This window comes from Nuphar pumila, unplaced genomic scaffold (genome assembly GCF_984573655.1).
Source record: "Nuphar pumila unplaced genomic scaffold, dmNupPumi1.hap1.1 HAP1_SCAFFOLD_973, whole genome shotgun sequence".
Lineage (NCBI taxonomy): Eukaryota > Viridiplantae > Streptophyta > Magnoliopsida > Nymphaeales > Nymphaeaceae > Nuphar > Nuphar pumila.
Window position 1 is genome coordinate 16,096 of NW_028323551.1, and position 11,516 is coordinate 27,611.

An 11,516-nucleotide genomic window follows, 5' to 3' on the forward strand; every position below is an offset into this window, starting at 1 on the left:
GGTGGCGCCTGTCATCCATTTTGTGCGGTCTCGATTGTGTGGACTCCATGCTTGCGATGCGAGTCAAGTTTGCTTGAGCAGGTGTTGAAGATAGAGGGCATAGGCAAAGAAACCAGGAAGAAGCTGCTTGATCTCACCAAACACATGGGTGATGACTATGCTGATGTCAAGCTCGTAGGGGACCTTCGTGACCTCATCCAGAGGGTCAGCAGCAAAGAGGCTGAGAAGAGCAAGCTCCTGTCGGTGTTCGGCATGAACAAGGTGCGTCTCATGATGATCGGGATGAGGATGCAGGAGATGATGTGCTTCAAGACTAGCGCATTCGCATGGGCATACTGTATCCAACACCGCCTCCATTGGTGCTAACATTGCTGAGCAGCTAGTGGTTGCACAGTTCCATGCGCGCAATTGAAAAGAGCTGTTGTCGGTCATACTTGATCAGAGAGAGCATCCAAATGCTCTTGCAGGCTGAATGCCACTGCCATCGATCAGTCTATGAGTGGGTGCATATGCTGACAGGCCAACTGCAAGCGTATCATGCAGTGCAGAATGCCGCTCGGTGTTTTCAGTGCAAGCATTTATGGTTCCTGACAATGCATCCTGTCAGGATCCAGGCAATTCCCTTGCACGCGTGTGCTCCTTAAATTGGAGCACCTTGAGCGTCAAGGTGGTTTGCTTGCGTGCTTGCATTCGTGGTTCCTCACAGTGTGCATTGCCGCAGGACTGGTGGGAGGAGATGATCCAGCACGTGGCCAAGGCAGTGGAACCTGACACGGGCACGCGCGTCTTCACGCGTGCTGTGGCAGTCGGCCCCGCTGCCCGCGACGTGGGACTCGTGTTTGCGTGCGAGCACGCAATGGTGCTGATGAACGCTGACGGCATACAGGGCTATGTCGAGCGCATGAACGGCCGCGAGCGCTTCATTCGCTGGAGTGACGTGCAGCACTCGTACAAATTGAAGAATTTCTGCCTTGCCTACCTGCTCACCGAGGCGGACGCCGCGTGGAAGATGCCGCAGCACCCCGGCTGGGACTTTTACCTGCCCATCGTGGAAGTGGATGCCCGCGATGGGCTGCCATACACCCCCCGCTCGGTTGGCGTGCGGTACTCGATCGCACCTGGATCCGCCCCGGCCTACGACTCTCTCGGACGCAACCTGCCCCTCCCTGACTTATTCCCTGCCCCGCTCGATGACGACGACGTCCACATGGCGTCCCCCTTGCGCATTGAATCATTTCCGCTCCAGCCCATCTCGACTGGCGTCGACACCATCTTTCCGGAGCAGGAAAGGCTGCCTGACCATGGCATGCCCCCTCCTCCGCAGGCAAGTTTTACCATCTTTGGGGGCACTAGTGACTTTGAGACAAACCAACAATTTGAAGCTTTTGCTCATTGTCTTCCCGGCAACTCGTCCTTTCAATCTTTCCAGCAAGCTGGCGACGCTTCAAACCCTGCCTCAGACCCGGATCGGGGCACCACCAGACAACATCGCCCCTTCGTGCATCAGGACTCCGGCTCATTTGCGCTGCGTGACACCAATCGACGGCGCATGGACAATTCTGCATCCGCAGAAATGGGAATGGAGCCTGATGGGTGCGTTCCTGACATTCCGTGCTCCGCAGGTGGGCAAGCATGCACAGCTGTGCGGATGCCGAATGTTTGCGAGTACCGATCATAAGCTTGGGTGTGAGGCCTATGGAGCTGCTGATTGGGTGCACAGGCCGAAATGTTTCCATGGACGTGATGAGCGTGATGGCTTGCAATGCATTGTGGAATTGACCCTCCAATGTCATTTCCTTGGAGAGCAGCACCCGTTCGTGTGAAGAGTGAGGTTCTCGATGCAGGCTGCTCATGACTGTCAGTCAAGCAGCAATCGCGTGGATTGCTCGACGTGGTTCGTCGCGTTTTTTATCTAGAGGTTCTGTGCCGCATGCTGACACAGATTTATTTGCTGTGCAGGCCAACCTTTCGCCTTTACGATCGAATCCCGTCATGGGAAGAGGGGGCTTTCGGAGCTGGCGCTCGCCCGTCCAATCACGATGACCTCGGGGAACCGAGTTCACAGGCAGGGCCCTCCTCTGGAGTGCACGCATGCTTCTGCACCAAGGTGCGCCACATACTCACATTCCCTTCGTTGATGTGCACTCTCTTGCCGTGTAACGCCCTCAAAGGCGCATGCAACCGAATGGTTTGTGGGGCCTCCATCCCTTGTGACCCATTGTCAGGCTGTGAATTTCTCATAGTATTCTGATATCAAATGCGACGAGTAAGCATGTGCCAAGCTGTTTGTTGAGTTGACAGGCACGAGCAAATGTGTGTGGGGAGCTTGTGTGCATTCTGCTCAAATTCCATTGTACTTGGGGTATTTGGGATAGTCTCAGGAGTTCTTAGAGTTGCCAATGTCCATGTGGATGCAGTAGTGTTGTAAAAACATACCCCATGATTGGCGCAGGATAGAATCGCATGCCTTATGAACAGGTCTCAGTTGGCTTGCGACTGGCATTGATGCTGAGCCAGTTGGAAGCATGCAGGCTGGCCCCGACAACCACGAGGAGTGGCTAGGGAGAGCAAGGGACAACGAGGAGATGCAGCAGGTCAACAGTGCGTACCTCGACCATATCAGAGGCAATGATCCCGACGATGGTTACGCTTTGCATCCGCTGTTCCCTCAAATGACCTCCGACCTTGGCATGCCCCTTCCTCCGCCTACTATGCCTATGGGTAAACCTTGCCATCTTTGCGGGAACCAGCAAATCTGATGATGTGAACCTGTGTCTTGACGGTGGCTACTCTACCTTTCCATCTTCTCCGAAAAGAGGTAACGCCTCATGTTACCCTGCCTCAGACCCGGTTCAAGACACAACCAGCCAAGATCGCTCCTTCGAACATCAGGAGTCATTTGGATCGCGGCTCATTTGCAGCGCTTGAGACTTATCGACGGCACATGGACAATCTGCGCCTGCAGAAATGGGACTGGAGCCTCATGAGTGCGTTCCTGCCCTTTCATGCCCGTGTGCGCAATGAAGCTGCACATGCAAACGTTTCCAGCTGTCTCAGTTGCATTGGCTGATTTGGTCGTGGCTCGTGCAACTTTCCTTATGCAACTGTGGATGCAGCTTATCACCACTGTGTCCGCGCGCTCGACTGCAGGCGTTGCCTGGGCAGTCGTATCAAGCCAATGATCTGGTAGATGTCGGGTGCCTATATGTAAACTTCACTTATACAGCTCCGCAGATATATCTAGCCCCACAGATTCGTTACGGTGGGCAAGCATGCAGCTGTGTCGGTGCTAAATGTGTGCGCGACGGAGCGATCCCAGGCTTGTGCTTGCGACGTATGGAGCTGCGGGTTGGCTGCACAGGCCAAAATTTTTCAAAGGCATGCTGAGGATGATGCTTTGCTGGGCATGGTAAACTTGGTATTTTCAACGTGATTCGGCGAGAACCTGTTCGTGTGACGAATGAGGTTCTCGGCGCAGGCTGCTCATGGTTGCCCCTCAAGCAGCCCTCGCCTGAAGCGCTCGTCACGGTTTCATTCTACGGGTCGGTGTCGTATGCTGACATGGTTTTTTTGGTGTGCAGACCAACCCAACACTGCTCTCAAATCCCTTCATGAGGACAGGGGCAACTGGAGTGCTGGCCCCAATCTCGATGATTTCCGGAAGACGAATTTGCAAGCAAGGCTCCTCTGGGGTGCACGCGTGTTTTTATACCCTTAGGCAATGTGTTAAATGTGTATAGGTTTTGTGTCGTCCTCAGCACCTGCAGTACTTTCCCCACAAACGCACACTGCGGGACTTTGCATCGATGGTGTTTGTTGGGTTCACGACGCGAAGATGTTGCACGGCAGTTGCCTGTGCAAGAACATGTCCTGGTTTGGTTGCGCTGGTGTGTGTGCACACAAACGAGTGCCACTTACTTCCGAACTGACATGTATGGATGTAAACACAAATGCACTTGAACAACAAGCATGCATATGCACTGTGAGACAATGCGCACAAGAGGGGAAAGTCATGTGCCTTCATGTGGAACGGGCTTCAGCCATGGCGGCGGAGTCCCCGGAAGTAGGCGTAGTTCATTTGTGAGGACTAGTTTCTGAGAAGGTTCCTATGCGAGCTTCAAACGCACGGCTGGCCATAATTATAAGTGGCCTGTGCCCTACCGTCCGTCGCTTCACTGGACTCATCGACGGTTGTGATTGACCTGGCAGGATGACTGTCATCCATCTGGCCGAGACATCAACCTGGCCGGCCTGAGTGGCCGCAGTGCTAAAACGTTGCATGCCACATGTGGCAGGTGTCGCGGACCAGCGCATCCCTGCTGCTGGTATTTTCCGATGCAACTCTATCACCTCGATAGTGATATCACATCAAGAACTAAGAAGTCGCTTCAATCGCTGCCACTGGCAGTGGCTCACTGCCTGCTAGTGCCCACACTTATTACGCGACAGCAAATTCGTCCCCTGCCTGAGCTGGATTGCTCGACACGTGCTCGACAGATAGTCTCCGCCGATATTCCGGAAGCACGATATCATTTCGTGAGAAGAATGCAAGGAACAGCACAACTCTGCGCTGGACATCTCTGAAGTGCTGGTCTTGATGACATAGGCGGACACTGATTGTGTTTTCCATGTAAGTGGCATGAAAGACAAGTTACGTGACATCACATTCTTCGCACCTGCCTTAACGGATAGCTCGACACAAATACACAGATAGTCGCACCCTGTTCCACGGACCGTGAAGGTTTGCAGAATGTCGCTGGCACCTGCCTTGCACCTAATGATAAAAACAATAGTTCTTCTATCAGTCAACATAATTGCCATCCAGTAAGGCACATCGCTGTTGCTGGTCTCCCATTGGACATGGTGGATCGCCAGTCTCGCCGGCAAAGCTAGACACTCGTTTGTTTCGAAGTGTCGCATGCCAGTGCACAGTAATATGATGGATAACCACGGTGTCTACCAACCATCTGGTTCAAGGTCAGGTTCGGACTTGCGGGGAGACAACTCAAGTTGTTGGAGGTGCTTCGCTGCCGTCTCCTCTGTCGTTGATGCTTCTTCACTTTGCGCAGTGTGAGTGTGGTATGTGGGAAACTCGTGGAAACCGTGGTGTTTCTCACAAGTCGGTGTCCAATTGTCTTCGCTGGGTGTACGTAGGGGGCCTCAACAACGTTGGCCCTAGATGCTTGTTCACCCATGGCATCAATGAGAGAATGCATGAAATGACTTTCAAAAGTACTGCAGAGTGTCGAAAGAGCCATGCGTTCTGCTGCAGGATTTTACGAGACATGTCACGCAAGAGCCCAAGGCGGTGTTTGACGCAATTTGGGCCAACCTCACCTTCAATGCCAGCCAAATTGAATGCGAGAGAATACTGGGGCAGCTGGAAGAGGCAATCAAACCATTCGATTTGTATCCCGTCATCCGGCAGCCCAAGTTCAGACTGGAGCTTACGCACTGTTGCGAGGCATCAGGCTGTGGACTTCCTCACTGCAGCCTTTGTAAAGAGAACCCGTCCCGTGCATGTACGCAGGCGATGTCTCCTCGGAACCTTGTGGATACGGAACTCAAGGCCCAGTGCGGTGCCCGTGTGGAGGCACATATCAAGCCATTAAACGAACACCAAAAGGATCCTCTTCCACAATGTTATCTCCAGGTGCGTTTGATGTTTAAGATAAGTGAATGAGAGGGTACGTTGTATAGGTGCGGCCGTATAGGATTGCCATACCGAGGGAAGGGTATTATTGGTATGCGCGCGACAGACAAGCGTACCCAGAGATTGCGAATTTATGAACTTGTGTGCCCGATTTCGTATGTATATGCAAGCGTATCCTGTCTGATCGCACATGGTTGCAAGGTTGCAAGCGTGTGCCACTGTCTACAACTTGCCCCACGTGCGACGCAAGGCTCGAGGACGTTACGCACAGGCGCTCGGTGTAGTGTTGTATATGCTGAATTTTGTACGTGTTGGAAGCTTCAATCTGGGGAGTTCTGTCCCTCGTTGGCTTCAGCACACATCAACATGGTATGTGCAGGTCTGTGTCATCGAGAAGAACAACTGCAACGACGCAGCATGGGGCAACTTGCAAGATGTTGCCCTGCTCACGCACAGAAAGCCTTCCAATGGCGAAGTCCACCGCCTGCTCTGCGTCACCATGAAGAGCAACGACTCCCCGACGGCATGCATGCACCCCGACAACTTTGTCTACTTCCCAAGTGCTGATGTCAAAGTCATGGGCGCAAACAGCCTGGCCTCAATGGTCAACATCCTACCCGACCTCGTCCTGAAGGCGTCCGGCGAGTCTGTGGTTAAGTCCAAGCTGCCTGACCTCGCTCTCGCTATCCGAGCTGTTGACATGAAGCTGCAGCCCCTCGATCACATCATTCAGCCGGTGTTCTCCAACTTCTTCCATGTGGCCACCAAGCGCATTAAAGGCAACATGAAGGACCCCATCCCCTCCGTTAGATCGGACGTACGCATTACTCCTTGTTGCTCGTGTCGCATTGCCCTGGGTCGATGCAGGTAGCTGTATGATAGCTGTGGAGCATTCCTCGCCCAATTGGGGATCTCCTAGACAGATGTCCCCAACACAGGCTGCTACACAGGCTGCCAGCTTTTCACACTGGGTGCCCTGGATACGAGCTTGCCCACATGCGTATTAACTAAACACACAGGGAAAAAACGGGGACATATGCTTGCCTCGATGTATTCGAGCATCGCCATGACTACAGTCGTCAACGTCTGTGCTGTTGCACGTTGGCTGTGGGTGTGTTGGTTGTGGTGCGAGTCAAGTTGGTCTGAGCAGGTGTCCAAGATAGAGGGCATAGGCGCAGAAACCAGGACCAAGCTGGGTGATCTCACCAAGTACATGGGTGGTGACTATCCCGGGGTGGAGATCGTGGGGGACCTCCGAGACCTCATCCAGAGGGTCAGCAGCGATGAGGTTGAGAAGGCCAGGCTCTTGAAGCAACTCAAGATGAACAAGGTGCGTCACATGATGTTGAGGATGATGATCAGGCGCTCTTGATTGCTTGGTGCCTGTTTCATGCTATTATCTATGTGACGTCATCGTGACGAGGCGCTCTTCAAGTTTTGGCTCGTGCGAGCGCCCGCGCGTTTATGGCAGGCTTGCCTGCCCCGACCGCTCACTTTCATTGAGCTCTTTTGTTTCGAATTTGATAACTTGGTTGCGTTGTGACAACTTCCTGCCATCCTCTATGTGATGCATTCATGATGAGGATACAGAACATGATGTGCTTTTTTACAACACTAGCGCATGTACAACACCAACACATCTGCATGGGCATGTGCAGCATCAATACAGCCTCAAAAGCTGCTAACAATACTAAGCGGCTTGTTGCACAATTCATGGGCACAATTTTGAGTCCTGGTCGGTCATACCTGCTCTGAGAGCGTTCATCCAAGCATGTAAGATGATGTATCCCTTGTCAACAATTCCTACTTGGGCATCAGTGCTATCATTACCACCCGAGGCAAGCATATCTGAATCAGCCTGACTTACGATGGCCTTGCCCGATGTGTTCTCTTCTTTTCGTGTAAGGAGAACAGCTGACCAAAATCGTCCTGTCGTTCCTTTGGGACCATCATCACAACCTACTCTACTTGCCAGTATGTTGCCTTGTGAATTCGAGGCGCCAACTGCTTGAAACAGTTACTTCAAGCTCTTGCGGCAGAATTGTACAGTCCACTGCACAGTGTACATTTATGCAGGCTGTGCGAGCATCACCGTATCAGTCTACATTCATGGAGGCGTGTCTGGAAGTGCAGCATGCCGCTTGATGTTTGAAGTGCGTGCACTTGTGGTTCCTGGCATCAGTGCGCCAGAACATTTTCTGTCCCGACAATCTGTTCATTTTTGGGCATCTGGACCCGAAAAGTGGCAAGGTCCGGTGAAACATTGCCTGACGGTATGCAATGCTGCAGGAGTCGTGGGATGTGGTCATCCAGCACGTTGCCAAGGCAGTCGACCTGGACAAGCGCCCTCGCGTCTTCACGTGTACTGTGGCAGTCAGCCCCGTTGTCCGCGACGTGGGGCTCGTGTTTGCGTGCGAGCACGCAAAGGTGCAGATAAACGTCGACGGCATACTGGGCTACGTTGAGCGCATGAACAGCCGCGAGCGTTTCTTTCGCTGGAGCGACGTGCAGAACACGTACGAAGTGAAGAACTTCTGCCTTGCCACCCTGCTCGGCGAGGCAGACATCGCGTGGAAGATGTCGCAGCACCCTGGCTGGGACTTTTTCCAGCCCAACGTGCAGGTGGATCCCCGCGATGGGCTGCCGTACACCCCAACTCCGGTTGGCGTGCGATACCCAATCGTGCCTGGATTCGCCCCAGCCTACAACTTTCGCGGACGCGCCCCCCCCCACCCTCAATGTGTCCCTGCTCCACTCGACGATGTCGACGTCCCCATGGCATCCCCCCTGCGTACCGAACCGTTTCCATGCCATCCCCCTCTGACTGGCGACGACGGCATCTTTCGTGAGCAGGCAGACCTGCCCGGCCATGGCATGCAACCTCCTTTGCTGCCGCCGAGCATTGACATCTTCGGGGGCACCAGTGACTTTGAGCCAAACCAATTTGACTTTTTCAATCAACGTCTTCTGGGCAACTCGTCCTTTCCCTCTTTCCGACAAGTTGGCGACGCTTCAAACCCTGCCTCAGACCCGGATCGGGGCACCACCAGACAACATCGCTCCTTCGTGCATCAGGAGTCCGGCTCGTTTGCGCCGCGTGACACCAATCGAAGGCGCATGGACAATTCTGCATCCGCAGAAATGGGAATGGAGGCTGATGGGTGCGTTCCTGCCCTTGCACGCCTCGTGCGCGCACTGAAGCTGCTCCAGCGTTGCCAGCTGGACCAGTTGCATTAGCTGATTCGCTTGAGACTTGTGTGATGCAAGTGTAGATGTAGCTTGGCACCAGTGTGTTCACACACACGAGGAGGCATCGGTGGTCTCGACTGCAGGCGTTCCCTGGGGCAATATGAAGTGTGTATTGTTGGAAAACATTAACCCGTTGAGGTAGCGACGCACGTTCTCTTGATTGTCGTTACATCCGATCTGAGGTTTCTGACCTCAGATCGACTCATATATGCCCAAACTCTATCATCTCAAAGCACAATGTCCAGACAGATCTACTCCGATAGCTTGACCAGCCTAACTGATCAATCTGACACACATACCAAATTCCATCACGTATCATTGATGCATCGATTCGAACGGTTGTGCAAATGTACGCCTGTTCGTATCTTCACGTAGCTCGGCACATGCGTCACGGTCACGGGCAAGCTGCATACATGCAGTGTGTGTGGAGTAGCGATGCAGCCCTTTGCCAGATCGGGTGCCGACCCCCATATTGGCCCCCCCGGTTCATGTCCGAATTTCAGTTTTCTTTTGGCATCTAGACCTGCAAATCACACTGCCTGGCAAAGCGCTGTAACGATCACAAGCTTGTGTTTGAGGTCTGGGGCCGTTTTTGGAAGGGCGTGGAAGCCTGATTTAGTGCAAGCCATTCTTCAATCGGTTTTTCCGATGTGTTCTTCATGAGCAACTTGCCTTGTGAAGAACAAGGTCACGCTCGGCGGCAGCCTGCTTGAGGGGCAGCCCTTGAGTGAATCGCACGACATTCTCGTCCCGTGTTGATCTAGAGATCAGTGTCGCATGCTGACACGGAATTGCTGGCTGTGCAGGCCGACCGCTTACCCTTACTCTCAGACCCCCTCATGGGAACAGGGCCCTGCCGACGGTGACGCTGGCCCCTCCAATCACGATGACCTCGGGGAACCAAGTGCTCAGGCAGGGCCTTCCTCTGCAATGCACGCATGCTTCCACACCGAGGTGCGCCACACATTCACATTTCCTTGGTTGATGCGGTCTTTTTTTGCTGTTTGACGCTCCTTAAGTTGCAATTCGTTCTTGCAGCTCTGTGCACTTGCGGGTGTTAGAAGTGTCGTGCGCTCGCACGACTTGCGCTCAACGCTATTTGGAACAACTCCTCCTGTGACGACCCCGAAGGCGCATGCAAGTGGATTGTTGTGTGGCCACCTCCGTACCCATTTTCAGTCTGCAAGTATTTTGTAGCATGCTTTCATAGCTATTGGGCTTTCATAGCTATTGGGATGTGTCAGCATGCCAAGTTGCTTTGTTGAGAGGCATGAGCATGTTGCTGATGGGGAATCTGAGTACATCGTTCGTTCTACATTTCATTATAACATTTGTACCATATTTTGGGTTAATAGCATATTATGCGTCATGAACAGGTGCAAGTTGGCTCGCGCCCAGCGTTGTTGCTGAGCCAGCTGGAAGCGTGCAGCCTGACCCCGACAACGACGAGGAGCGGCTGAGAAGAGCAAGGGACAACGAGGAGATACTACAGGTCAACAGCGCATACCTTGACCAGATCAGAGGCAATGATGCCGACGCTTCGAATCCTTGGTTCCCTTACATGAGCTCCGACATGGCCTCTTAGGTTGTGACCAAGGCCCCCGTCCACATTCACCGCGGAATGAATGCTGAGAGAGCACTGACGACTCGTATCTCATGACGCTTCGTCTGCGGGCCAACTGGCGTTGACCGGGGGCGCTTGTACTTTGCGTTGTGTCGTGTGAGGCTTGTGAGCCAAATTACTATTGACAAGGAGCTGTCGCCGAGATGACTGGCTCCTTTCGCACCTTTGGTCCAGTCGGACAGCATGAGATCTAAGACACACCATATCTAATGCTCCGCAGTGAGCACTTGTTTTGCAATGTTGCATGTGACCGTGTAACATCAGTTGCCTGTGTAGTTTGCGGACGCTGTTGTGATCAGGTTGTCGCCGCCTTGTAATGTCGCTGCGGGGTCAGAAAGTGGCAGTCGTAGGCTCAGGGGTCAGCGGTCTGTCATCTGCGTGGCTACTCCACAACCATGGAGCTAGCGTCACGTTGTACGAGAGCGAGCAGACATGTGGTGGACATACCCTGACGGACCAATCGACCTCTTGGCCAGTCGACCTCGGCTTTCAAGTTTACAACCTGACGACGTATCCACATTTGATAGGCTGGTTTGAGCATCTTGGTGTGAAAACGGAACCATCCGAAATGTCGTTCGCGCTTTCCATGGATGGAGGTATGTTGGAGTGGGCAAGTCACGACCTCGACACAATATTCGCGCAACGCAAGAACATAACGGACACCTCTTTTCTAGGAATGCTGTATGATGTCATTCGCTTTGGTAGAGAAGCTCCAACCGTTTTGAGTCCTGAGAATTATGAGGAATTCAAGTCGATGAAGCTGGGAACGTTCCTAGAGAAAGGGAGGTGCGTTGCCTGTCTCGCTGTGTTATTGGATACGTGGAAAGCATAAAGAGCACATGCTAGTTCCGCAATGCGGTTTACATCAGGTGTCTTTCAGCTGCAGCGCCAATTCTAGGTGTCATTACCTCGAACAAAGCTCTACCTGGCTTGATAATCTCCCCGCCGCACGCCGGTCCACAGCCTCCTGCAGAAACGCAGCACACGTTG

At 53.2% G+C, this 11,516-nt stretch overlaps 1 long non-coding RNA gene across 1 annotated transcript; it reads left to right on the forward strand.

The window, feature by feature from the left end:
• The first annotated feature begins 8,686 nt into the window (after window positions 1–8,686).
• Window positions 8,687–10,510, forward strand: LOC149809621 (uncharacterized). Its single transcript, XR_016429605.1, has 3 exons — window positions 8,687–8,814; window positions 9,709–9,856; window positions 10,332–10,510. It is a non-coding gene; the product is annotated as an uncharacterized LOC149809621 (long non-coding RNA).
• Window positions 10,511–11,516: the final 1,006 nt, after the last annotated feature.